This window comes from Rhinopithecus roxellana, chromosome 11 (genome assembly GCF_007565055.1).
Source record: "Rhinopithecus roxellana isolate Shanxi Qingling chromosome 11, ASM756505v1, whole genome shotgun sequence".
In the NCBI taxonomy this organism is placed as follows: Eukaryota; Metazoa; Chordata; class Mammalia; order Primates; family Cercopithecidae; genus Rhinopithecus; species Rhinopithecus roxellana.
In genome coordinates, this window is record NC_044559.1 from 72,261,120 (window position 1) to 72,284,068 (window position 22,949).

The 22,949-nt window shown below is 51.3% G+C and overlaps 1 non-coding gene across 1 annotated transcript in view; it reads left to right on the forward strand.

Moving 5' to 3' along the window:
• Positions 1–19,515, forward strand: part of LOC104656493 — a 44,645-nt gene extending 25,130 nt beyond the window's left edge. The window contains exon 3 of the transcript XR_004060070.1: positions 18,110–19,515. This is a non-coding gene — a transcript (uncharacterized LOC104656493). The remainder of the gene's footprint in view (positions 1–18,109) is intronic.
• Positions 19,516–22,949: the final 3,434 nt, after the last annotated feature.

Sequence of the window (22,949 nt, forward strand, 5' to 3'; positions counted from 1 at the left end):
GGAGAGGGACTCAGTGGGGGCAAGGAGAGTATCATTTCCAGCTTCTGGGGTGAAAGGAGGCTCTGGAAGCCCCTGCCCCTGCCGTGACCCCTCCTGGGTAAGTTTCCCCAAGGGCCCAAGGGCCCCTCAGACCCATCCTCAGCTCTTTCATTCAGGGCCTGGGTCCCTGGCAGGGCTGGGACCTTAGGAGACATAAATTGCTAAGACTCAGCCATAACCCCAGCTGCTGAGGATGTATGTGTATTTGTTATGAGTGTCTCCAAGCGGCTTGCCACAGTGGTGCCACGGCATTTTGACCCAGGTGGCCTAGGCTGGTCATGCAGGACTTGCTGGGTCTTGTGTGCCTCAGGCCTGGACCCAGTCCTCACACCTCCCATCCTAGTGTGGAATCTGGAGAACAGGCCAGGGCCAGGGCCAGGATGGAACCTATCTTCCCCCAGAGGACACTCTTTGGAACAGGGTACTTTGGCCAAGAGTGAGCTTGCCAGGAATCGAGGATTCCTGAGGTCAGTACTCAGTGGAGGGAGAGACAGCCATGGTGAGACTTGCAGAAGCCAGAAGGGGACTGAGACTGGACCCCTCTCTCCACAATTTCCAGGCCAGGCCAACCCAGGGGACAAGGCAGTCCTCCTTGAAAGCCTACCCTCTCCCTCCTTGGTACATGGCAGAGCCTCTCCAGTCCCCATCACCTTCAGGATCATGTCTGCACACCTTAACCTAGACGTGCTACCTTCAAAGTCCCACAGCTCTGTTATGATCAGGATGGGCCTGCGTGGGACACCCCATTTCTCTCTTGGCTGCAGTAGCACTGCTCTGGGCATCAGATGGCATAGGGTTGTGGCTTGTTGCTTGGCTTCTAACTGACTGAAGGATTTTGGACAAGTCACCTGCCTACTCTGAGCTTCAATTTGGCCGCCTGTAAAACATGAGAGTTGAACTTCATTTGGAATCATGGGAATCTGGGTTTGAGCTGGGGAGTGTGGGGTTGGCCATGGTTCTTCTTGGTGAAGAGAGCAAGGAGCAGAGTGGGGAACCCTAGGAGATATTACTGGTCAAGAAGAGAAGATGTATTTGTATTTGCTATGAGTGTATTTATGATCATATGTGACGTGTACATATATACGTGGAAGCATAAATACACATGTAAGGGTGTGTGTGTGTTTGTGTGTGTGTGTGTTTACGACAGCAGCTAATTGATCCCTCCCTCCCAGTTGCGGTGGGGGGAGGGGCCGAGAAGGCAGTCACTCATTAGGAGGCAACTAATGGGCCCAAATGGCCTTGTCAGCAAAGCCTGAGCTCAGATGAGCTTCCTCCCGAAGCGGGGAAGCAAAGAGATGTGCAATAGAAAAAGGAGGGGAGAAGAGAGCAAAGAAGGCGAGCAGAGGCCTCAGAAAGAAAGAGGCTTTCCCAGGAGAAACTACAAGGATTGCAGTGTCCTCACTTTGTCCCTGTTACTAAATATTCCTCCTGCCAAGAGAAAAAGTTCCTGCTTTTTCTGACCCAAGGAAGTAGAGGGCAGAAAACTGAAGAGAGAAGAAAGGCAGACACATATGTATTCCCATGCCCACAGGCTCAGGTGTGCTAGCTTCATGCACACGGCCACACTGAGACGCAAGCATATGGGCTGTGTCAATGTGCACTCCCAACGCTTGTCATGCCCATGCTCACCCAGAGACACCCCACACACACCAGCCTGAGCACACAGAAGTGTGGGCATGTGCCTGGCACAGGAAGGTGTATACACATTCAAACAGGGGTGCTGGCTCTGTGTTGGTACAAGGGAGACAAAAATGAGGAGGATGCAGTCCCTGTCCCCCAGCTGACATTTTATTTTATTTTATTTTATTTTATTTTATTTTATTTTATTTATTTTTGAGAAAGAGTTTCACTCTTGTTGCCTAGGCTGGAGCACAATGGCATGATCTCAGCTCACTGCAACTTCCACTTCCTGGGTTCAAGTGATTCTCCTGCCTCAGCCTCTCGAATAGCTGGGACTACAGGCACGCGCCACCATGCCTGTCTAATTTTTTTGTATTTTTAGTAGAGACGGAGTTTCAACATATTGGCCAGGCTGGTCTCGAACTCCTGGTCTCAGGTGATCTGCCTGCCTCAGCCTCCCAAAGTGCTGGGATTACAGGCATGAGCCACCGCACCTGGCCCTCCAGCTGACATTGTAGTTGGGAGGAGGTTGCTTGCTAAGGAAACAGATCATTTATATGATGTGACACAGGGTGTACTGGAAAGATGTTTTGTACACCAGGGGCACGTGGAGATGCCCCCCCAGGATCCCTGGGGGCCACCTGCCATTCTCTTTGCAGGGAGACATTTTCATATCTCCAGTCAGCCAAGTCCTGCGAGGGGTCCTCTCCCATCACTCCCACTCTGCCGCACCCTTCCTTCACCTCACCCGATGCTCACTGTTGCTTTGCATTCTCTTGCTTCTAAATTATGAAAACACTAATGGTGTGCTTTGATATTAGTAAATCAGACTCATAGTCCAGATACCCACGGTGATAGGGAGGCCCTCCAAACTTCACGAAAGGGTTATTTCTATCTCACACTATTCACAATGTAGATTCCAGAGGAAATTAAGAGTTGACTCTAAAAATGTTAAGATAAAATGTGAGTTAAAATTAAATAATTTCAGGCTAAAGATGGCGATTTAAAATAAGACAGTAACTACAAAAGCCATAAAGGAAAATATTGACAAAATATTTACATCTAAATTTGAAACTGCTGTATAATAGAAGATGGTAAAGACATTGAAAGACAAACGGCTAAAATACAACAAGTAAACTGGGCATTGTGGCATGCCTGTAGTCCTAGCTACTCGGGAGGGTGATGTGGGAGGATTGCTTGAGCCCAGGAGGTCAAGGCTGCAGTGAACCATGATCATGCCACTGTACTCTGGCCTGGGCAAGAGGAGAAGACACCATCTCTAAAGAAAAAAAAAAAGTAAATTAAAATAAAATTGTGTGTGTGTGTGTGTGTGTGTGTGTGTTTGGTCTGTCACCCAGGTTGGAGGTCAGTGGCAAGATCATAGCTCAACTGCAGCCTTGAACTCCTGGGCTCAAGCAATCCTCCCACCTCAGTCCCCAGAGTAGCTGGGACTACAGGCACACATTCCAACGTGCCTGGCTAAATTTTTTATTTTATATTTTGTAAAGATGGGAGTCTTGCATGTTGCCCAGGCTGGTCTCAAACTCCTGGCCTCAAGCAATCCTCCTGCCTCAGCCTCCCAAAGTGCTAGGATTACAAGCATGAGTCACTGCACTCAGCCAAAATACAACACATATTAATAACTAGAATTAAGAATTTCCAACACATTAATAAGAAAAATATATTTGAAACCCCAGTTTTTTAAATAGGCAACAGGGCACGGTGGCTCACCCCTGTAATCCCAGCACTTTGGGAGTCTGAGGCAGGTGGATCACCTGAGTTCAGGAGGTCAAGACCAGCCTGGCTAACATGGTAAAACCCTGTCTCTACTAAAAATACAAAAATTAGCCGGGCATGGTAGTGGATACCTTTAACCCAAGCTACTTGGGAGGCTGAGACAGGAGAAGCTCTTGAACTTGGGAGGCGGAAGTTGCAGTGAGCCTAGATCACCCACTGCATTCCAGCATGCGTGACAGAGCGAGACTTTGTCTCCAAGGATAAAAATAAAAATAAAATGGGCAAAGTAAGTGAACAGGCGATTTACAGAAGTAAAAATACAAAATATTCAATGAACTTAGGAAAATATGCTCAACATGAGAGAAATGCAATCATAATTTGAGAACTGCAAATTAAAAGAAACATAAGATTTGTTTTAGCTTCATCCATTAGATTAGCAAAAATTCAACCTATTGACAGTACCCAGCATGGGAGAGTGTATGTAAGTTGGTCTTCTCATCCTGTCTTGGAAGTGCCCTGAATTGGTTCAGTCTTCTTGATAGGTATTTTGGCAGTTTCTATTAAAATTAACAATACCCATCTTCATTTGACCAACTCTATTTCTAGATATCCATTATCCTAACAAAATAGCCATGTCCGCCCACAAAACCACATACCAGAGAGTTCACTAAGTGATATTCAGAACAAGGAAAAATCAGAAGCAACCTAACAATCCACTGGTGGGAATGGGTGAATAAACAGTGGCACCCTATCTATTGAATACTTCATATGAAGCAATTAAAAATAATGAGGTAGACATATAGAGAGAGATCTTTTATTTTTTGAGATGGAGTCTAGCTCTGTTGCCCAGGCTAGAGTAAAGTGGCATGATCTCAGCTCACTGCAACCTCCACCTCCCAGGTTCAAGTGATTCTCCTGCCTCAGCCTTCCGAGTAGCTAGGATTACAGGTGCCCGCCACCATGCCCAGCTAATTTTTGTATTTTTAGTAGAGACAGCATTTCACTGTGTTGGCCAGGCTGGTCTCAAACTCTGGACATCGTGATCCATCTGCCTCGGCCTCCCAAAGTGCTGGTATGACAAGTGTAAGCCACCACTCACTGGAAAAGCAAATTGCAGAAAAACAAAAATACTCAGGTATAAATGTAAAAACCCAACAAAAAAAATCGTATGTTTCTTTTTGTATAATATATACATGTAAGTAAATTCATAGGAAATGATCTAGAAGGATACACAGTGAATTGACCGCAGCAGTGACCTCTGCAGATGATTCTGGAATTAGAAGGAGTATTTCATCTGTATTTCTTACAACAAGAATGCATTTTTAGTTTACTTTTGAAATTCAAAATAAATTTAAATAAATGTGTTTCATTTGAATAAATGAATTAACAGAACTTTCAGCAGTGAGACTTGCCATACACAAACACGAGGCACTAAGATTTTTATTCATTGCATGAAGAAAGAGGCCACTTTTCAGCAACAATTCTGCTTTAGCAAATGTCACAAGGACCTGCCTTCCATTCCACCCCTGGAATGTTAAAATTGGGGGCTGTCTAGACTGTTAGAGGGCTAGAGACCTTCAGTTTACACAGGTAAGGAAAGATGGCCAGGGCCCAAGTCATAGCTTCAGAAAGATCACAAAAGGCCCCTGGAAGGCGGAGAGTGGCAAGGTGACTGTATTCTTGTTTGACTTGCAATTTGTCATCTTAGGGACAAGTCCAGGTCCAGGGGCTGGCTCCTGGCTGTACTCACAGCACCTGGATTCGGTCCTAGTAATTCATGATAAATATTGAGTGACTGCTGGCACTAATAGTCACTTACATCAGGCAGCTCTTTGCAGTTGATACAATCCTACCTTGCACATTTCCTCATTTGTTCTTCATAACCTCTGAGAGGTAGCTTCTGCTGCCATCCCCATGTCACAGATGAGGAAACTGAAGTTCAGAGAGGTCAGACTTGGCCACCTTCACTCAGATAACAAGAGGCAGAGCAAGACTCAACTGCAGTCCTTTTGACCTCCGATACCTAACTCCACTGTGGCAAAATCCCCCTGGAGTTACCATCTGCTCAGCTTTCTGGGTATGAGCCTTAGCCCTGGCCTGACATTTGCTCTGGGAAGAATCCAGTGAGGCTGATCCTAGGCAGAGGACTTAACTGAGCCTTGGTTGGTGATGAGGACTATGAGAGGCAGTGCGGTTCAGTGGTGAAGATGCACCAGGCTCCAGTCCCAGTTCCTAGCCGAGTGACCTTGGGCAAGTTATTTAACATCTTTGCCCATTTCTTCATCTGTAAAATAAGAATAGGAGAACCTGGCCAGGCATGGTGGCTCACGCCTATAATCCCAGCACTTTGGGAGGTTGAGGCAGGTGGATCATTTGAGGTCAGGAGTTTGAGATCATCCTGGCCAACATAGCGAAACCCTATCTCTACTAAAAATGCAAAAATTAGCCAGGCGGTAGTGGTGCATGCCTGTAATCCCAGCTTCTCAGGAGGCTGAGCAGGAGAATGGCTTGAGCCCGGGAGGCAGAGGTTGCGGGTGAGCTGAGATCATGCCACTGCACTCCAGCCTGGGCAACAGAGTGAGACTCTGTCCAAAAAAAAAAAAAAAGAGAGAATAATAGGAGAATCTATCTCTTGGAGATGTGGTGAACATACAACATACATACACTGAGATTATACATATAAAGTCCTTAGTTTGGTGCCCAACATACAATTAGCTCTCACCAGATGCTGAAGATGATGGCAATTGATTACAGAATGGCCCTCCCAGCCTAGTGAGTGTGACTTGAATCTCAGTCTTACTGCATACTTGCACCATAGAAAGAGCTATATCAGAGAGAGATGTGACAGAGCAGCCTGGGAATTGCAAAGCAGTTACTGGGTTAGGAGATGCTGAGCCAACATTTAGCTCCCAAAAGGGAGAAATGAGGTCCCCAAACAGGAGAATAGGCCAAGTGTCCTGGGAGTGGGTAGACAGAGCTCAATATGGGGAGGGGGCTGTGGTCAAGGGCAGGATGGGGCTAGTGTGCCAAGCAGAGATGTCAGGAGAAATGGCCTGGGGGAGGTCTTTGGGGGCACTTAGGGTTTACAAGGAGAGTCACCAGATGGGATCCAAGAGCAAGGGTGCCATTTGGATGCAGATTTCTCTTCATCTGGGCTTCCTTCTCTGGAAGGGAGCCAGAGAGGAAATAAATGGAGAGCCAAGGTATTCAGAAGACCGAATCCCCTAAGCAGCCTCTTAGCCTTGGCAAATGCTGACAGGGAGCCTCCAGAGTCACTCAAAGTCAAGGAGAGGGGCTCTCCAAGGCACCAGTTCCATAACGCATTCCAGGCAGCTTCCTGTAGCCTCTCTCCCACCCTGGTCCCACAAGAAGCTAAGCCAAACAATGATCAGATCACAGAGTCAGTAGATGTGGAAGGAAGCTTCAGAGCTAACCAAGATGGGTATCCCTCTTCACCAGTTGCCAAGTCAGTAGCCAGCTCAGGGGTCACTCTGGAGCCTCCCTCATCCTCCCCCTCAGCCTCCACCCAACTGATCACTGAGTCTTCCACAAGACTATTAACTTCTCTCCTCCTGCTCCCACCTCATTAGCCCAGGCTACCACCTTTCACCTGAAATGTGGCAACAGCCTCCTGGCTGATGTCTGATCCTCTGATGCATGATCCATCATCTCCAACATGGCCACAAGAATATATCTTTCTAAAATATGTATCTGAACAAGATTTCCCTCTGTTTAAAACCCTCCGGTGGCTCCTCATTGCCGTGGGATCATGAGCTCCTTGTCACAGTTTATAAGGTCCCTGCTTTCTTCTCTGGTCTCATCTCATCATTCACTATCTCTTAATTTATGCTCCGACTGGCCAGAACTTCTATAGCTCCTCAGGCTCTCACCCTAGAACTATTGAACCGAAATCTGCATTTTAACAAGATCCCCTGGCAATTTGGATGTGCTTTAAAGTTTGAGAAACACAGCTCTAGGCTAGTAGCTTCAAAATTCCCTAATAATTAGAATCATCTGTGGTATTTATTAAAAATGCAAATTACAGGGCCCCATCTTAGACCCACCAAATGAGAATTTTCAGGGGAGGGAGCCTGGGAAGCTGTGTATTTAACAAGCGTCCCAAATGATTCTTCTTAGCAAGGATACTTGGGAAACATTAGCAGTGGTTCTTAAGCTTGGCTGCACATTAGAATCACCTGGGAGAGCTTTAAATCTATATTTATTTTATTTTGTTATTTTATTTTCTTTTTTAGAGACTGTCTGGAGTGCAGTGGCATGATTACAGCTCACTGTAACCTCGAACTCTTGGGCTCAAGTAATCTCCTGCCTCAACCTTTCAGGTAGCTAGGACTGCTGGTGTGCACCACCACACCCAACTATTTTTTTTTTTTCTTTTTTTAGGTAGAGAGGCAGTCTCGCCATGTTGCCCAGGCTGGTCTTGAAATCCTGGCCTCAAGGAGTCCTCCTGCCTTGTCCTCCCAAAGTGTTGGGATTACAGGCATGACCCACCATGCCCTGCCTAAACCTATATTAATGCCTGAGTACCAACCCAGAGATTCTGGTCTGGGGGCAGCCTCAGCATCAGGATCTTTCAAATCTTTCCCAGGTGATTCCTGTCTGATGTGCAGCCATGGTTGAGAACCACTGTGCTAAGTAGATGATTTCCAAATGGACTAGGTGCCCCAGAATCATTAGAGAAGCTCAGGGGAGGCTGGGAATGGAAGTGAAACATGACTGAAGACCCTGGGATCTTAGTGGGGAACAGCCTTCAGAAGGTCAGAAGAGGAACCTGGTGTGAGAGCCTCCTACCCGGGGGGGCCTTCACTTCCCCAGAGGGAGGAGGCGGCAGAAGCCACAGCATGCTGGGCTGAGGTGAGATGGAGGAGAATCTCTTCAGATCCAGAGGAGAATAATGAGTGCCGATGGGCTGGTGCCGGTGGGGTGGGGCAGCCTTGGGTCAAACATGTGAAGCCGGAGTAGGCAGGTGTGGCACCACACCTGCTCAGTCTCCCCATCCCTAACCAGTCCTCCTGAGCCTGGACCTCTGGCTGTGTAGCCTGCAGCTCTAGGACACCACCCACCTCAGCCTGGCACTTGGCTGGGGCCTGAGCATGTTGTGCGGGTGCCACTGGGGAAGAGAGGCAGAGGATGGAGATTGCTTATTGACCTTCCCAGGGACTTACATTTGACAGATGACAAAGAGCTCCACCCACACATGCACCTGGTCCTCATGATTACCCTGTGAGGCAGTTTCCTCCCCATTTGCAGGTAGAGACATGTAGACTCAAAGAAGTCATGTGCTCAAAGCCACAGAGCTGGTCAATAGCAGAGCAGACGTTGGCCGCTGGAGTTCTGGGATTTTCCTCTAAGAGACAGCAACTGCCTTTCCCACCAGTGTTTGTGCCCTCACACAATCATACACTTGTAAGCAGTCACACCCCATGTGGTCACACTAGTGCATTGCTCTGTCATACTCATTCTTTCAAAGACTCATGTTCACAGTCTTACACCCAGCCCAGCCCCCACCTCACGGGCACACACCCACACACAGCCACAGACGAGTACACTCCCAATCTCCAGCGTGCACACTCACAAAGACACAAATGTGTCCATACTCACTCTAATGAGCCCCTGGTGGCCCTCCCTCCTTCCAGAGCTCACATGGCCCGCCCCTTCCTCACTGTGTGTGTGCATGTGCATGGTGGGGATGGGAAGCAGATGTCTGGTTCCAACAGTCCACCTCCCATCCCTCCACCTGCCACATTGTGGCTCCAGCCCCAGGGCAAAGGAGTTGAATGTGTTTGGGCAGCAGCCAGAGTTGAATGACTAAGAGGAACCAGAAGAGAGATCAGAATAGAAACCCCACCCTCATCCAGACCCTCCTCGAGAGCTCAGAGAACCAGAGCCCCACCAACTCACAGCCTGCAGCAGAGCCAGAGCTGAGCTCTGAGAAAGTTTGCCCTCAGCTGTGTGGACAGGAAGCTAACAGATGTCCAGGTTCATTTGGGACTGAGACGGCTTCCCTGGTTCTCCAGCAGGACTCTTGGGGAACAGCCCAAAGATCTCTTCAACCCTGAGTATCAGAACTAAAGACAGAGAGCCCCCTACAGAAGCCATGACCCTGAGCTTTCAAGGGGCTGATGGAGCCAACACCAAGTAAACCCTCCTCTCTACAGCACATCCGAAGCCTGGAGCAAAAACCTTGGACTCAGAAGGCAGAACTAATTGGGTTTGAATCCAGTTCTGCCACTTGCTAGTGGTGCAGCTTTGGAAAATTTACTTAACCTCTCAGCTCCCTCATCTATAAAGTGGGGCTGTTATATCTGTCTGCCTTGTAGGACAGAGAGAAAGATCAAATTGCAAATTATCCGGCACATCACATGGAAAGTGTTCAATAAATGGGAGCTGTTTTTTGTTTTCCTTGCTATTAATTACTACTAATATATAAAATATATAATGATAATATATAATGATATATAATGATAATATTATATATAATATGATAATATATGTAATATATAATGATTATATATATATAATGATAATTTTATATATATATATATATATATATATAAAATTAGAGACAAGGTCTCATTCTGATGTCCAGGCTGGAGTGCCATGGCATGATCATAGCTCACTGCAGCTTCAACCACCTGGGCTCAAGTGATCCTCCCCCCTCAGCCTCATGAAGTGCTGGGATTACAGGCATGAGTGACCGCCCCTGGCCCTATTGTCATTATTTTTATTTTATTTTATTTTTTGAGATGGGGTCTTGCTCTGTCACCCAGGCTGGAATGCAGTGGCACCATCTCAGCTTATTGCAACCTCCGTCTCTCAGGTTCAAGCGATTCTCCTGCTTCAGCCTCCCGAGTAGCTGGGATTACAGGTGCCTGCCACCACACCTGGCTAATTTTTGTATTTTTAGTACAGATGGGGTTTCACCATGTTGGCCAGGCTGGTCTCGAACTCCTGGACTCAAGTGATCCACCCGCTTCGGCCTCCCAAAGTGCTGGGGTTGTAGGTGTGAGCCATCACGCCTGGCCCTGTTATCATTATTATTAAAGATGTTCCCAGATGTGATCATTGCAGAGATCAGCCAATGGGCAGATGAGCTGAGGTGGCCATTTGGGAAAAGCAGAAGGCAAGGGTGGGGGCAAAAGCAGGTACTGGGTGAGAATTCAGAGAGCGCACAGCGAATGAGAGGGCTCCTTCCCACTAAGGAGAAGTGCAGCTGGAGAGGCTGCTGAGCATGGCCTCTGCTGTGTCTCCTGGTTCCTGCCACAGAGGCCAGTGGGAGCTGGGGCCCCTCTCTAGTCATGGATGCCTGGCATTCCATCCTCTGAAGCTCCAGACAGAAATCAGGGCCCACTCATTAGCAGGCACCGTGTCCTGCTTCCCATTGCTCCCTAAGACACCTTACTGTATTCTCCAGGGACTCCGGGGAGCCTGGAAGGTTTGAATTTTTGTCCCTTGTGGGCAATCAGACTGGGAAATGTTTTCTGCTAATTGACCTAGAGAGGGGAGACCATGGCACAACGTGTACAAAGATCACACTCCAAGTCACAGGGACAATCCAACAGAACTGGGTCCAGGATCCCCGACTTCTACTACCGTCCTCAGACACTGACCACAAGGTCTGAGAGGGGATTTAAAAAGATCTCAATAGGCCTGCCTGGGTTGAGGAGTCAAGATCTTTGTCCTCTGGAGGTGAGGCCAGACTTAGCCAGCAGCTGGGGAGAAGCAAGGCTTTTACAAGGCACACCCCCACTGTAAAAGAAAAAAAAAGGCTTCTGTTAGATGAGACTGCAGGGAAGCTGGGAGATGGAGGGATAGGTACTGAGACCAAGACACTGTCCCCTCTGTGGCCTGGGCCTACCTGAGGAGGCCAGTTATCCACGAGCCCCTGCTCCCCAGAGCCCTATCACTAGGAGCAGCTCTCATCACCTCCAAGCCCAAGCAGGCCCCCCTTTATCAGGCCCCCTGGCACCAGCCTGTCTGAGCCTCCACCACCTCTGACGCCCAGGACGTTTGTTTTGGTATCTGTGGTGGCTGTGGTCAGAGCATAATTGAAGTTGAAACACCCACTTGGACCCCCTAAAGGATAAACAAGCGGGGCTGGGGCAGCCTTGGAACAGATGTGAAGACAGACATGAAGACAGCAGGTCCAGGAAGCCAGGCAAGCTGGCTGGGAAGGGCCAGAGGGCTGGTGGGAAGGGAAGGGGAGCAGGCAGGACAGTGAGGAGGCCAACAGTGTGCCCACTTCCAGGGCGGTGATGGCAGGGAAGTCAATACTCAGAGGCCAACTAGAAAATCCCCACCACTCACCCATCCTGGTCTGGGGCTGCCCTCAGGAAGCTTCAGGTCTAATGAGGGGCATGAGCCTGGCTCTAAGGAAGTGTCTTGTACAGAGGTTCTCAGGCTTTAGGAAGCTTGGTAACAATTCAGTTATCTGGACCCTTTCCCCACAGTTTCCAGCTCAGTAGGTCTGAAGTAGGCATAAGACTTGCACTTGGGGAAGCACTGGTCTTCACTGATGGGAATGTCTTGACCTTGCCTTCAGGAGATAGGGCCCTGCCTGGGTTTGGGAGTTCCCATCAGAACCCAGAGGACCTGTTGGGGTCCGGGAGGGGCACTCCAGAATCCCAGCAGATATCTCCAGAGAGCTTACGGCAGGGATTTACAGTAAGGACTGTAAAAGGCAAGAACTGCCAAGGAGACACGGAGTTCCAGATGTTTTCCTAGGACTCCCATCTAGGCAGCTGGGGCAAAAGAAGGCCTTCAGAGCCTTGTTCTGCTAGCTTTGCCCTCTAGGCTCAAGGTATTTAAAGGACTGGAGCCCCACATCTTTGCTGGAAGCAGCTCACTGGCTGGGTGACAAGGCAGTACTCTGCATCCTCTACACCATCCCAGTGCAGGCTCTGCCCTGCCTCAGTAGGTGATGTAAGTTGTGTGGGTAGTAGGTGTGGGGGGGGTGAGGGGCTTGGAGATGTTGGGCTGGAGGGGCCCTCTGGCAAGCCCAGTGTTGCAACCACAAGTCTCTTGAATCTTAGGACCCATTTGTGTCTCTGAGTAGCTCTCCACTCTACATACAGGAGTGGGAGGAGAGGAGAGAGTGGGTCTGTGCAGGGACAGGTGTTCTCGATGGACTGGGTCTAAGCAACTCACAGTGCTGCATGTGTGCAGTGAGCCAGATCCTGAGGGCTGGGCTTGCTGGCCCCCAGCTGACCACAGTACACAGTAGCTCCTGTCTTGGCTGCCTCTGAGAGTGCCCCAGCCAAGAGAGAGGGGTCGGGATGCAATGGATCGGAGCCTGGGAAGGACAGCCTGAAAGGCAGCCTGCAGGGGGAGTTGGGCCAGGGCCAGGGAAGTCCATTTTGGTTGCACCCACACCCTCTGGGGTCCCACTTGCCCACGTACACCTAGACCCCAATTTCCTCTCCTGAGACCGTCCCATATGAGGATGTCACCATGCATGGTTCGATGTGTGAAACGAGTCCTGTACTTTGGTCCCCCTGAGGCTAAGAGCTCTCCCTGTCAGCAAGACCCCGTCTCCCTCCACTCACTCCTCATCACCCTCCCCTGGCGGATTCCCAAGGTATTTCCTTACCCAAATGCAGCCTCCCGCCTCCCTGAGCTACTGTCCTGGGTATCAGGGCTGCCATCTGGTGGCTATTGCCATAACTACTGCCACCACCTTTTCCTGAGGCTGAGGCCATCTCGGAGGTGTGGCCAGAGAGCAGCACAGACCCCAGGGTAGGACAGGGAGCTAGGAGAGGCAGGTCTTCTGCCCCGTGGACACGCCCACATCCTGCTTCCGGTGATGGGGAACTCCCAAGAGTTGGCCTTGATTGGCAGGAGAGTCTCTCAGGTGGTGAGCAGGAACTTCCAGGTAAAGGCTGGAAGGCTTTACTCTCCCAGAGCCTTAAGAAGCCCTAGGGCCACCCAGCAGCCTCCCCCTGCCCCATTCTGCCCTGTCTCTCCTGTCCAGAGCTGGAGAGGTGAGTCTGCAGCCCTGTTTCCTGAAGCTGAAGAGCTCCTATATGTGCTCCTGGGGGGACAGATATTCTTGCATGGGAGTCCCCACTCCCTATCATCCCCTCAATCCCATGCCTGTGGCTCCATGCCTTGACCCACCAGTGAACACAGCTAAGTGGACCTAGAGGTCTGAGGATCCACCTTGGAGATGGGAGGATGGAAGCCCTCATTACAGGATTCCTTCACAGCCCAGCCATAGTGAATAATTTATGTACAAGGCGGAGAAGACAATAAATCAGCAGCAGTGATTAACACGAGCTATTCTATGTGTGGAAAAGATCTATGGCAGGAGGCTGCCAGGTTGCTGGTGATTAATGCTGCTGTTTCACTAGCTTCTGGGCCTTTATATTCAATTATGGGCCTGGAGTGTGTGGGGGGTCCTGGGATGGCATGGGGGACACTGGGGGCCCAGGAAGGGAAGGCTTGATGCCTAGGACCAAGAGTGAAGTGATGACAGGTGGCAGCCTGGCCCGTGGGCACCTTTACTGATGAGCAGGTGAAGTTAGTGGGATGGAGCAGTGGCTGTTTCTGTAATGGGAGTCACTTTGTCTCTGGGGTCACTTCTAAATACTAGTTAAGGAGGTGCTTTGGGAAGTGGGCACAGGTGGAAGGAGGCATCCTTGGGAAAACCTGACTGTTCCAGAGTCAAGGGTTGGGTTTCTGAATCCCCTGCCTGCCCTGTGCTGCCATGGCCAAGCTGCTAGGAGTGCAGGAACATCAGCCAGCCAGCCTGGGGTGGGGTGGGGGTGAGGTCAGTGCTGCAAAAATTCCCCCATCGGTAACAGAGCCAGGGAGCCGGAGCCTGTCTCCACACTCTAGGGAGGGATGGCGGCAGGAGGGCGGGCTGGGGAAGAAGGCTCCAGGGTCTCTCCTCCCAGCTGACCCAGGAAGCCTGGGGAGGCCTTATCCCTGGATTCCCACACTTGGGCCCCTTGTCCTCAGCCAGCTCCAGCTGGCCCCCATCAGTGCAGGGGCTCCAAAGAGTAGTGGCGGCTTTGGGGTTAAGCGATTTCCCCCTGCCCAGCCCCCCCAACCCTGGCTCCTGTCAGCTCCTTTCTTCTCTTTCTCCTCCTCCTTCTCTTTGGTGACCTCTGTGCAGTATGGCTCTGCCTCCCCACAGAACCCCAGAGCTGTCATGAGACACAGGGTTGGTGTGGGGGGGGAGGTGGGCTGACAGCTGGGCTCAGGGACCCTGTAGGCCAGGCTGGACTGAGGGGTGTGGAGGAACCACCCCCGCCTCCCTGCATCCTGACTGGGAGCCGGCTCTGTCATTCTACCCACAGAGCAGTGCTTTGGAATTCCAGTTCACGGTGGGAGGAGATGCTGAAGGAAAGGTAGAAGGGAAGCTCATTGCCCTGGCCAGGGTGGGAGAGGGCACAGGAGGGGACTGGCAGGGGCAGACCAGAGTTTCTGGCTGAAAAGGGAAGTCTCTGGTTCATCTCCCCTACTCCCCTTGCACACCCCAAGACTTCTCAGGGAGCAGTTCTAAGTCCAGTGATGTGTGTCTCTGTGTGTGAGCCTGTGTATCAGAGTCCATATGTGTCTCCGGCGAGTGTCTGGCCCGTGGCTGTGTGTCTGCATGTCTGAGCACTGCTGGGTCTCGTGAGTGCCTGTGTGGGTGGGTGGGTGAACACACAGGCCTGAAGCGGACCCCGTCCCCGGGGCCCAGCTCATAGCCCTGTCTAGCCAGCCTTCCCCCACAGCAGTCTTCCTTAGCCCCTAATCCCCTGTTTGCCTGGCTCATCCCTAGACTCTTTGGGACTCCATTAATGAGCCTCAGCCACCCCAAGACAAGCCCTGAATTAACTCCACTGCTGACCCTGACATGGACACCTGTAATTAGGCCAGAAGCAGCTGAGGCAGAGAAGCCCCTGGGGCTCCATGGGGTGAAGGCAAGGCTGGGCTGGGACAGGGAGCCTAATGCCCAGGAATGCTCTAAAAGCTGGGCCTGGCTCCAGGGCCCACCACCCGGCTCACCTCTAATACCGCCCAAAGCCTCCCAGACAGGGCTCCAGGGGGATTACCTGTGGAGGGGCCCTGGAGGTGGGCAGGGCAGCTCAGCAGGCCTACCATGCCAGCTCTGGGCTGGGGTGGCCTTCAGAAGGAGAATGCTGTGCCCTTGGCCTTAGAACCCAGCAGCCTGGTCACAAGGTCCTCAGCAACCCAGAACCTGTGCCCACAATGGCAGCTACCCAGGGAAAAGCCAAGTGCAGGCTGACTGGCACATCTCCCTCCCTGTGGCCAGAGGGCCGGCCCCTCCCCTCCCCCAACTTGTTTTGTTTGCACAGCATGTCCCAGTAGCTCCATCGCATTAACCCCTGACCCTGGGTGAAACCCTTCCTCCCTTCTGACACCGAGTTTACCGGGTGGCTTTCTCAGGCTTAGAGGGGAGGGCTGGGTCCTGTCCCTCCTGTCCCACCCCTCCCAGGGGAAGCTGCACTCCCTGTCCTGCGTGCTCTCCTTGGGACTCCCCCATCCCCAGAGCTGCCCAGGAGTGTGTCTGAGTGCAACTGAGGTGGCTGAGCTGAGCACCTGGGAGGCAGCCCCTCTGCCGGTTTGACACTGGGGATAGACGGTGCAATCATCTTCATATGCAGTCTGGCAATATCTATCAAAAATGTTCAATGAACATGTCATTTGACCCAACAAAACCACGTCGAGGAATTTGTCTATATATGTCCTGCACTTGTGCTCAGATAAATATATCAAGGGTATTTTTGCAGTACTGTAAGAGCTAAAGACTAGAAACTGTCTAGGTTTCCATCTAGGACACAAGCAACATGATTAAAACTTAGCCATATGATGGAATATCATGCAGCCATTCAAGAAAACAATGCGGGCTGAGCACAGTGGCTCATACCTGTAATCTCAGCACTTTGGGAGCCCGAGGCAGAAGGCTTGCTTGAGCCGGGGAGTTTGACACCATCCTGGGCAACATAGGGAGACCCTCATCTCTACAAAAAATGTAAAAGTTAGCTGGGTTTCATGGTACATGTTCCCATCTACTCGGGAGGCTAAGGTGGAAGGATTGCCTGAGCCCTGGAGTTTGAGACTACTGTAAGCCATAATCATGCCACTGCACTCCACCCTAGGTGACGGAGTGATACCCTGTCTCAAAAAAAAAAAAAAGAAAACTATGTGTTTCTGCATGTACACATATTATATAAATATATCCCAAAACTCTGGAAAAAATAATAACCACATCGATGACAGAGGGATGAGAGGGTCACTCTGTACTTCTGTATATACAAGAAGGCTTCATCAAGCATTCTTGTATGATTACAAAATAAAATAAACAAAGCTCATAAAAAGAATAACAGCATGACAGCAGTCACCTAGCTGCCTCCCACTACATAGCTGTGGAACCCTCCTAACCATGCTGTTTTTATCCTCATGTTACAGAAGGGGAAACCGAGGCTGAGAGAGGTTATGCAACTTCCCCAGTCATTCAGCACATACAAGCCAAGCCATGCCCTAAAACTCAGAGATTGTCCGTGCCAACTCTCCTTGAAGACGACATTTCTTCCATGTTCTGAGCCGCTTCAAGGGTGTGGGCACTGGGGCTGAAGTTAATGATTTTCCCCCTGGACTTCTATGAACAGCACAGAGTAAACCCTTTCCCTTCCTGTCCACTTCACCACCTCCAATCCCCAGAGGAGCTGCTCGGGAGCCCAGCCAGGGTTGGGTGGCTCCAGAAGTCAGTGCAGCTCCTGGCCTTGGCATGGCTGCCAGCTTCTCCATCACTACTCCTGCCAGTGAGAGCCCAGTACCCATTCCCCGCCAACACCCCCCTCCTCACCACGGAGCACCCCCTTAATTACACTTAATGGCAAAGACCATAAGAGCTTTATTAACTTTATTATGGACCCAATTAGCAGTTAATGCCCCATGACTACTGTCCCCCTCCCAGTATCCCATTAAACAAAATGAAGCAGCTTTCCCTGCTTCACTGCCGGGTGGGGGCTGAGAGGACAGGGAAATCCATCTTCCTGGGCCTGTTTCTGCCCCCTCAGGCCCACTGGATACCAGCTCAGGCCCCAGAGCTTCCCGGGGACCAGGGCTGGGTGCTCAGAAGACAAAGATTAATTGGCAAGTATTTTGGTGCCAGCCATTGAGCCCACTCACCCACACACACATCCACACACATGCAGGCATGCGCACACGCAGACACACACACTCACATATACACAAAGCCTGGCTGATATCCAAATAGCCCCCGTTTCAAATCAAGGATGTGGAGACACACATCCCTCGAACGCAACCCTATCCAGCGCCCCAGCGTTCTCCAGGCTTATCCAAGCTGGGGTGCTCATGTTGAGGGCCTCTGCCTAGGCTTGTCACAGTGAGGGATCAGAGAGCTGGGAGGCGAGAAGACTGAGGGTAAGAAGACTGAGGGTGAGGAAGGAGAGCCTCTCCCCTGAAGCCCACACCCTCACCACACCCCAGGCACTTCCCCGCTCTGGCTGATTGTTTCAAATATTTATTCAGCACCACAATGTGCCAGACACAGAACTAGGCCCCCTCTGCCATCTCAGTTGGGCATCACAACAACCCAGGGAAGTAGCTGTGATTTCTCCCAATTTACAGACACAGAAACTGAGGCATGGAAGGATGAACAGGTTTAGAAACAGGTGTTCTATGTGATTTACCTGAAAAGATCTCTCCTCTTTTTCCTCAGCAACCCTCTTGCTCCATCCTAAGGAAGAGGAGACAGAGATCACAGAGCGCATTCTCTCCATTACCTACAGATGGAGAATTAAGGCACAGAGAAGGCGCGAGGGACAATCGTGGTCATCATGACAAGACAGCCCTCGGGATCTTAATCCACATCCACCTTGATGGGTTGAGAGTACTAGAAACCAGAGAACATTCCCATCTCTAATGCTGCAAGAGGCCCCTGATGCAGGATCTTGCAGGAATGAGTAGGCTCCATGGAACGGGACGGGGCGGGAGAAGAGAAGAGCCACGATATGTTAACTCTCCCAGCAACCCCACTGATCAAAACTTTAAGACTTGAGGATTCTGGTTCCTTGTGCTAGGGGTCTCCATCTATCCCCACTCAAGCACAAGAACCACCTCAAGATGGGACAGGAGGGGCATACACCAAACCTCCAGGGACTTAGGCCCCTCCACTGGCTTTGGTCCCAGATAAGGAAGAAACACCATGACTGACAGGGCAGAATTAGTGGCTGCCCTGAGCAAGAGGGAGGGAGCCCAGGAAAGGAGACCCTTGAACCTTTGCTTGGAAACAGGCTCCTTGTTCCTGCTCCTCCTCCCCAGGGCTGCGTCATCCTGGAAGCAACCACTTGAAATGGGTCCTAGGGAGCCTGGGAGAGGGGCTGGCCTAGCTCCAGCCTCCAGCTCCTGGCGCCTCAGACAGGCCCATGTCCCCAGTCCCCCTCCAGCCTAGCCCCAGCTAGGGTCAGGAGGTGACAGGGAGAACTTTTCCTCTAGGCCCTTCTAAGTCAGGATCCACTCCCACTCCAACACACACCCAGCATGGCACCCCTCCAATTGCTCCATCCCTGGGGAAGGCGGGGGGCATGGACAAGTCAGCACTCTCTCCTTTCCCAAGAGGCCATGGGGCCTGGGGAGATGGCAGAGCCTACTCCCTGGGGTTACTTGAGGGCAGAGCACTGGGGAGCCTCCCCAAGTGGGGCCCCCACTCTTCCCTTTGCACTGGATAAGTGTTCTCTGACACCAGGTCCCCCGCCCCACCCTCTAAACAAACAGGAGCATCGCCCTCCCCACCCTTCTCAAACCCAGAGGGATCTGGCGCCCAGGTCACCTCAGTTGGAGAAATCCAGAATCTGCCTACAGGGAACACTGAGGAACCTTGGTGGAGGCAGAGTTCAGAGGGGACAGTGAGATTTGGGGGCCTTGGGGAAAAGTTAGCCCATGCTGAGCTGAGGCTCTGGCTAGGGGCCCAGTATTGGCTTTGCTGTTTCCTGGCTATGAGAGCTTGAGCGAGTCTCCCAACCTCTTTGAACCTCAGGTTTTCATCTATAAAATGGGGCTGAACATAGAACTTGCTTCATAGGGCTCTTTGCGAACATTAAAGTAGTAATGTATAGAAAACCTTTAGCCAGTCTCTGGCACGAGTCACTGTTACAGCGTTGCTGTCTGTAGCGATGGGGTGGTCCCTGATTGGTAATAATGACAATGATAATAGGAAACACTGTGAGGGCATCACAGGGGCCATAGCCCCTTCCATGAACCCTGTGCCTGGTTCTCACTGAGCAAGGAAGAAAGAACTCACAGTTCCTCACATCAGCCCTCCAAGGCCCCCACTACCAGCAGCTCACCTGGCATAACAATTTCAGAGGACTGACGCGGCCCTGGCTCACTCCCAGCAGACCCTAAAGGTGCCCCAGCACATCTTCTTACCTATTCACCTCTCTCTCCCTCTCTTGTCCTCTCCCTTCCTTTCCCTGGAGCAAGGAGGGAGAAAGAGATACCAGAATTTGAAGGATGTGAAAATTAGCCAGAGCTGAGAGAGGTGTCAACTTCAAGGTGGCACCCCCATCCCCACACCTTCTCTACTGAAAGGGTGGTGTTTCCACAAGTCTCTGCAGGGGACCCCCACCCCTCTAGGTGTGTTCTGATGCTGTCAGGTGGGAGGAGAGAGAGGAGGAGAGAAGGCTGCCCAGGAAGAAGAGCAGCCCCAGCCCAGGAGCCTGTGCCCAGGATGGGACCCCCACCCAAGCCACACAGAGCTCAGGTCTGTGGCTGAGGCAAAATAGCCCAGAGGAGGGAATCCATCTCACCTTCCTGATCCCAGCTTCCCTGGGCACAGCTGAACGTGTTGGGGCCAAGCTGGCTGACTTAGGGACAATTATTTTCCTGAGAGGTGAGAGGGATCTAGGACACTGTCCTTTATCCCAAAGTACCTTTCCAGCCCCACTTCTGCCCTGTCTGAAGGTCTTTTTGGAATTCCTGCCTCAATTTCACCACCTCTCAGAGCGCCACGAGCTGGTCCTTGCTCTACCTTCTGGGAGTGGTCAGACGGAGCAGTGGGTGGGAGCTCCAGGAGGGGAAATCCTGCCGCAGGAGCCCGTCCCCTCATCCCCTCGTCCTGTCTCTGTCATCGTTAACAGCCACAATTATTATTACTTGGAGAGACAGACCAGAGGTGGTCAGGGACGTGGTTGGGGTGAATGAAATGAAAAAGTCCTGGGTACGTGCCGTCTCGCCAGGTTAATACTCCTGCCTGTCGGCCTGACAGCTGCAAGATTGATTACCCAGGCCTCCCGCTCTTTATAACTCGATCAGTTGAATTAATCTCTGGCTGTCGGCCCATCTGATGCCTGAATCACAAATTTAATTTGGAGGTGCACAGCTTCTCCCCCATTCTGTCTCCCCCTTCCTCCCAGCTTCCCCTCTTCCCCCCCACCTCGTCCCGTCTTCCTCCTTCCTTTTCCTCTCCCGTTTCCTCGTCTCTCCTGCTCCACAGTTTCCTGTTCCTCTCGCTCTTCCTCTTCTCTGCAGCCTTTCAAGGTCCTCAAGGGGACAGTGGGTGGAGGGGAAGGAGAGAGAGGGGGAGTGGGTTGCCCTGAGTCAGCAGCCCCCTACCCAGACCAGGAGAGGGGTCATGTGCCCCTACCCACTGGGCGAGGTGCCCACCCCAGCATGCTCCACCCCAAACAGAGAAAGAGGCTTGGCTGACACTAAGTAAGACATATTAATGTACTAAAGACTTAATGAAGTTGCCGGGGGGTGAGGGGTGGAAAGTGCTTGCTTTATTAGTTTATGGCCGATTAATGGGGACGCCATTACTGTGATGGAGATGGATTGCTGCTGTCAGCAGCCTGGGCCAGGGCGGCCGCCGCTCCTTTCCTCGGGTGGTGGGTGCCCCAAACAGAGTCAGAGAGAACTTCATTAGAAGCATCTACAGGATCCCACCTGGGGAGGGCCCGAGGCCAAGTTGGAAGGGTGGTGCCAGGGACTCAGCTCTAGGCTTTGGATGGGAATTCCAAGGGGTCAGGGGCTGGGAGCTGACGTCAGTTGGGATGGGGCAGTGGGGCTGTGCAGTGGCCTGGCTCTGGACCTGAACGTGCCAGGGTCTCCATAGTCACCCGGGGAAAGGGAGGGAGGAAGACAACTGCAGAATAACCAGTGCCCACTTGACCTGCCTGAGATGAAGGGAGTAGAGAACAAGGGAAGTGGGCCCCATTCTTCTGCCCTTCCTTTTTGGGGACAGTGCACAAAGACCTGGGCCCACCAGCCCAGAGGAATGGGCAACTCACCAAGCAGCAAGGCTGCCTCTAACACTAGAATCCCCAGCCAGGGACTTCCCACACTCTCTAAGTAGATAGAGGTGAAAACCACATTGCCTCAGTGACCTCCAACCCCTGCCCCCAGGCAGCCAATGGGAAGCAATAACAAGGTGAGGAGTGAAATTCAGGGAGAGCAGACCTGGCAGACACCACCCAGCTCTGGGCTTTCTCCTTCAGGACTGGAGGTCCTGACACTGGGCAGGCTAACCCAGACACACCTCATCCCTTCATACCTCCCTCCAGGACCCTGTTTTCTATGAAGAGAGAGAGTAAGGGCTGGACCCAACACAGCTCTGTTTCAAGGGGCCTCTTTCTATTTGGAAGTATCTAGATTCCTCCAGACCTCAGGGTCTTCTATCAGCTCCTGTCTCTCAGGCATATATGACATTTTGGCATGGCCATTTTGATGCAGAAACATTAAACTTTCCGGATTTTAAAAAATCAAGTTATGTGGCCAGGCATGGTGGCTCACACCTGTAATCCCAGCACTTTGGGAGGCCGAGGCAGGAGGATTACTTGAGGTCAGGAGTTCGAGACCAGCCTGGCCAACATGAGGAAAGCCTATCTCTACCAAAAAAAAATGAGCTGTGTGTGGTGGGTGGGTGCCTGTAATACTGGCTACTCGGGAAGCTGAGGCATGAGAATTGCTTGAATTAGGGAGGTGGAAGTTGCAGTGAGCCAAGATTGCACAACTGCACTCCAGCCTGGGCAATAAAGTGAGACTCCATCTCAAAAAACAAAGAAATCAAGTGATGCTCAAAATAGACAGTGCCAGTCCCTCCCTAGCCTCTACTCTGTCCTGAGGCCCTCCCAACCCAAACCCCATTTTGAAAGGCATCAGGGATGAAGATGGATTCCAGATGGGCTCAGAACCACAGCCTGTTGACCAAAGTACATGGTACCACAAATACATTTTGATGCAAGTCAGGCAAAACAGTAGTGGCAAAATGATAGAGCCAAAATTTCCCTTCTTTGGCCTCTTTGCCTGTTCCTCACCATGTGTGTAATTCTCACTGGGTGTGTGTGCCCCACTTACAATGAGTTACTGTACATCCAAGCACCAGTCCATGAGTCATGGCTAGCACATGGTGTCATGTGTCTCTGTGCCCTACAAGGGCCTGTATCTGTGTATGCTTGGGTGTCCGTCTGCATCACAGTGCGGGCACTCCCTGCTGGGCACCAAGGTCACCACTCTGTGCCTGCGCAGGCCAAGGACCAACCATCAGTTCAGGGGTCACCACC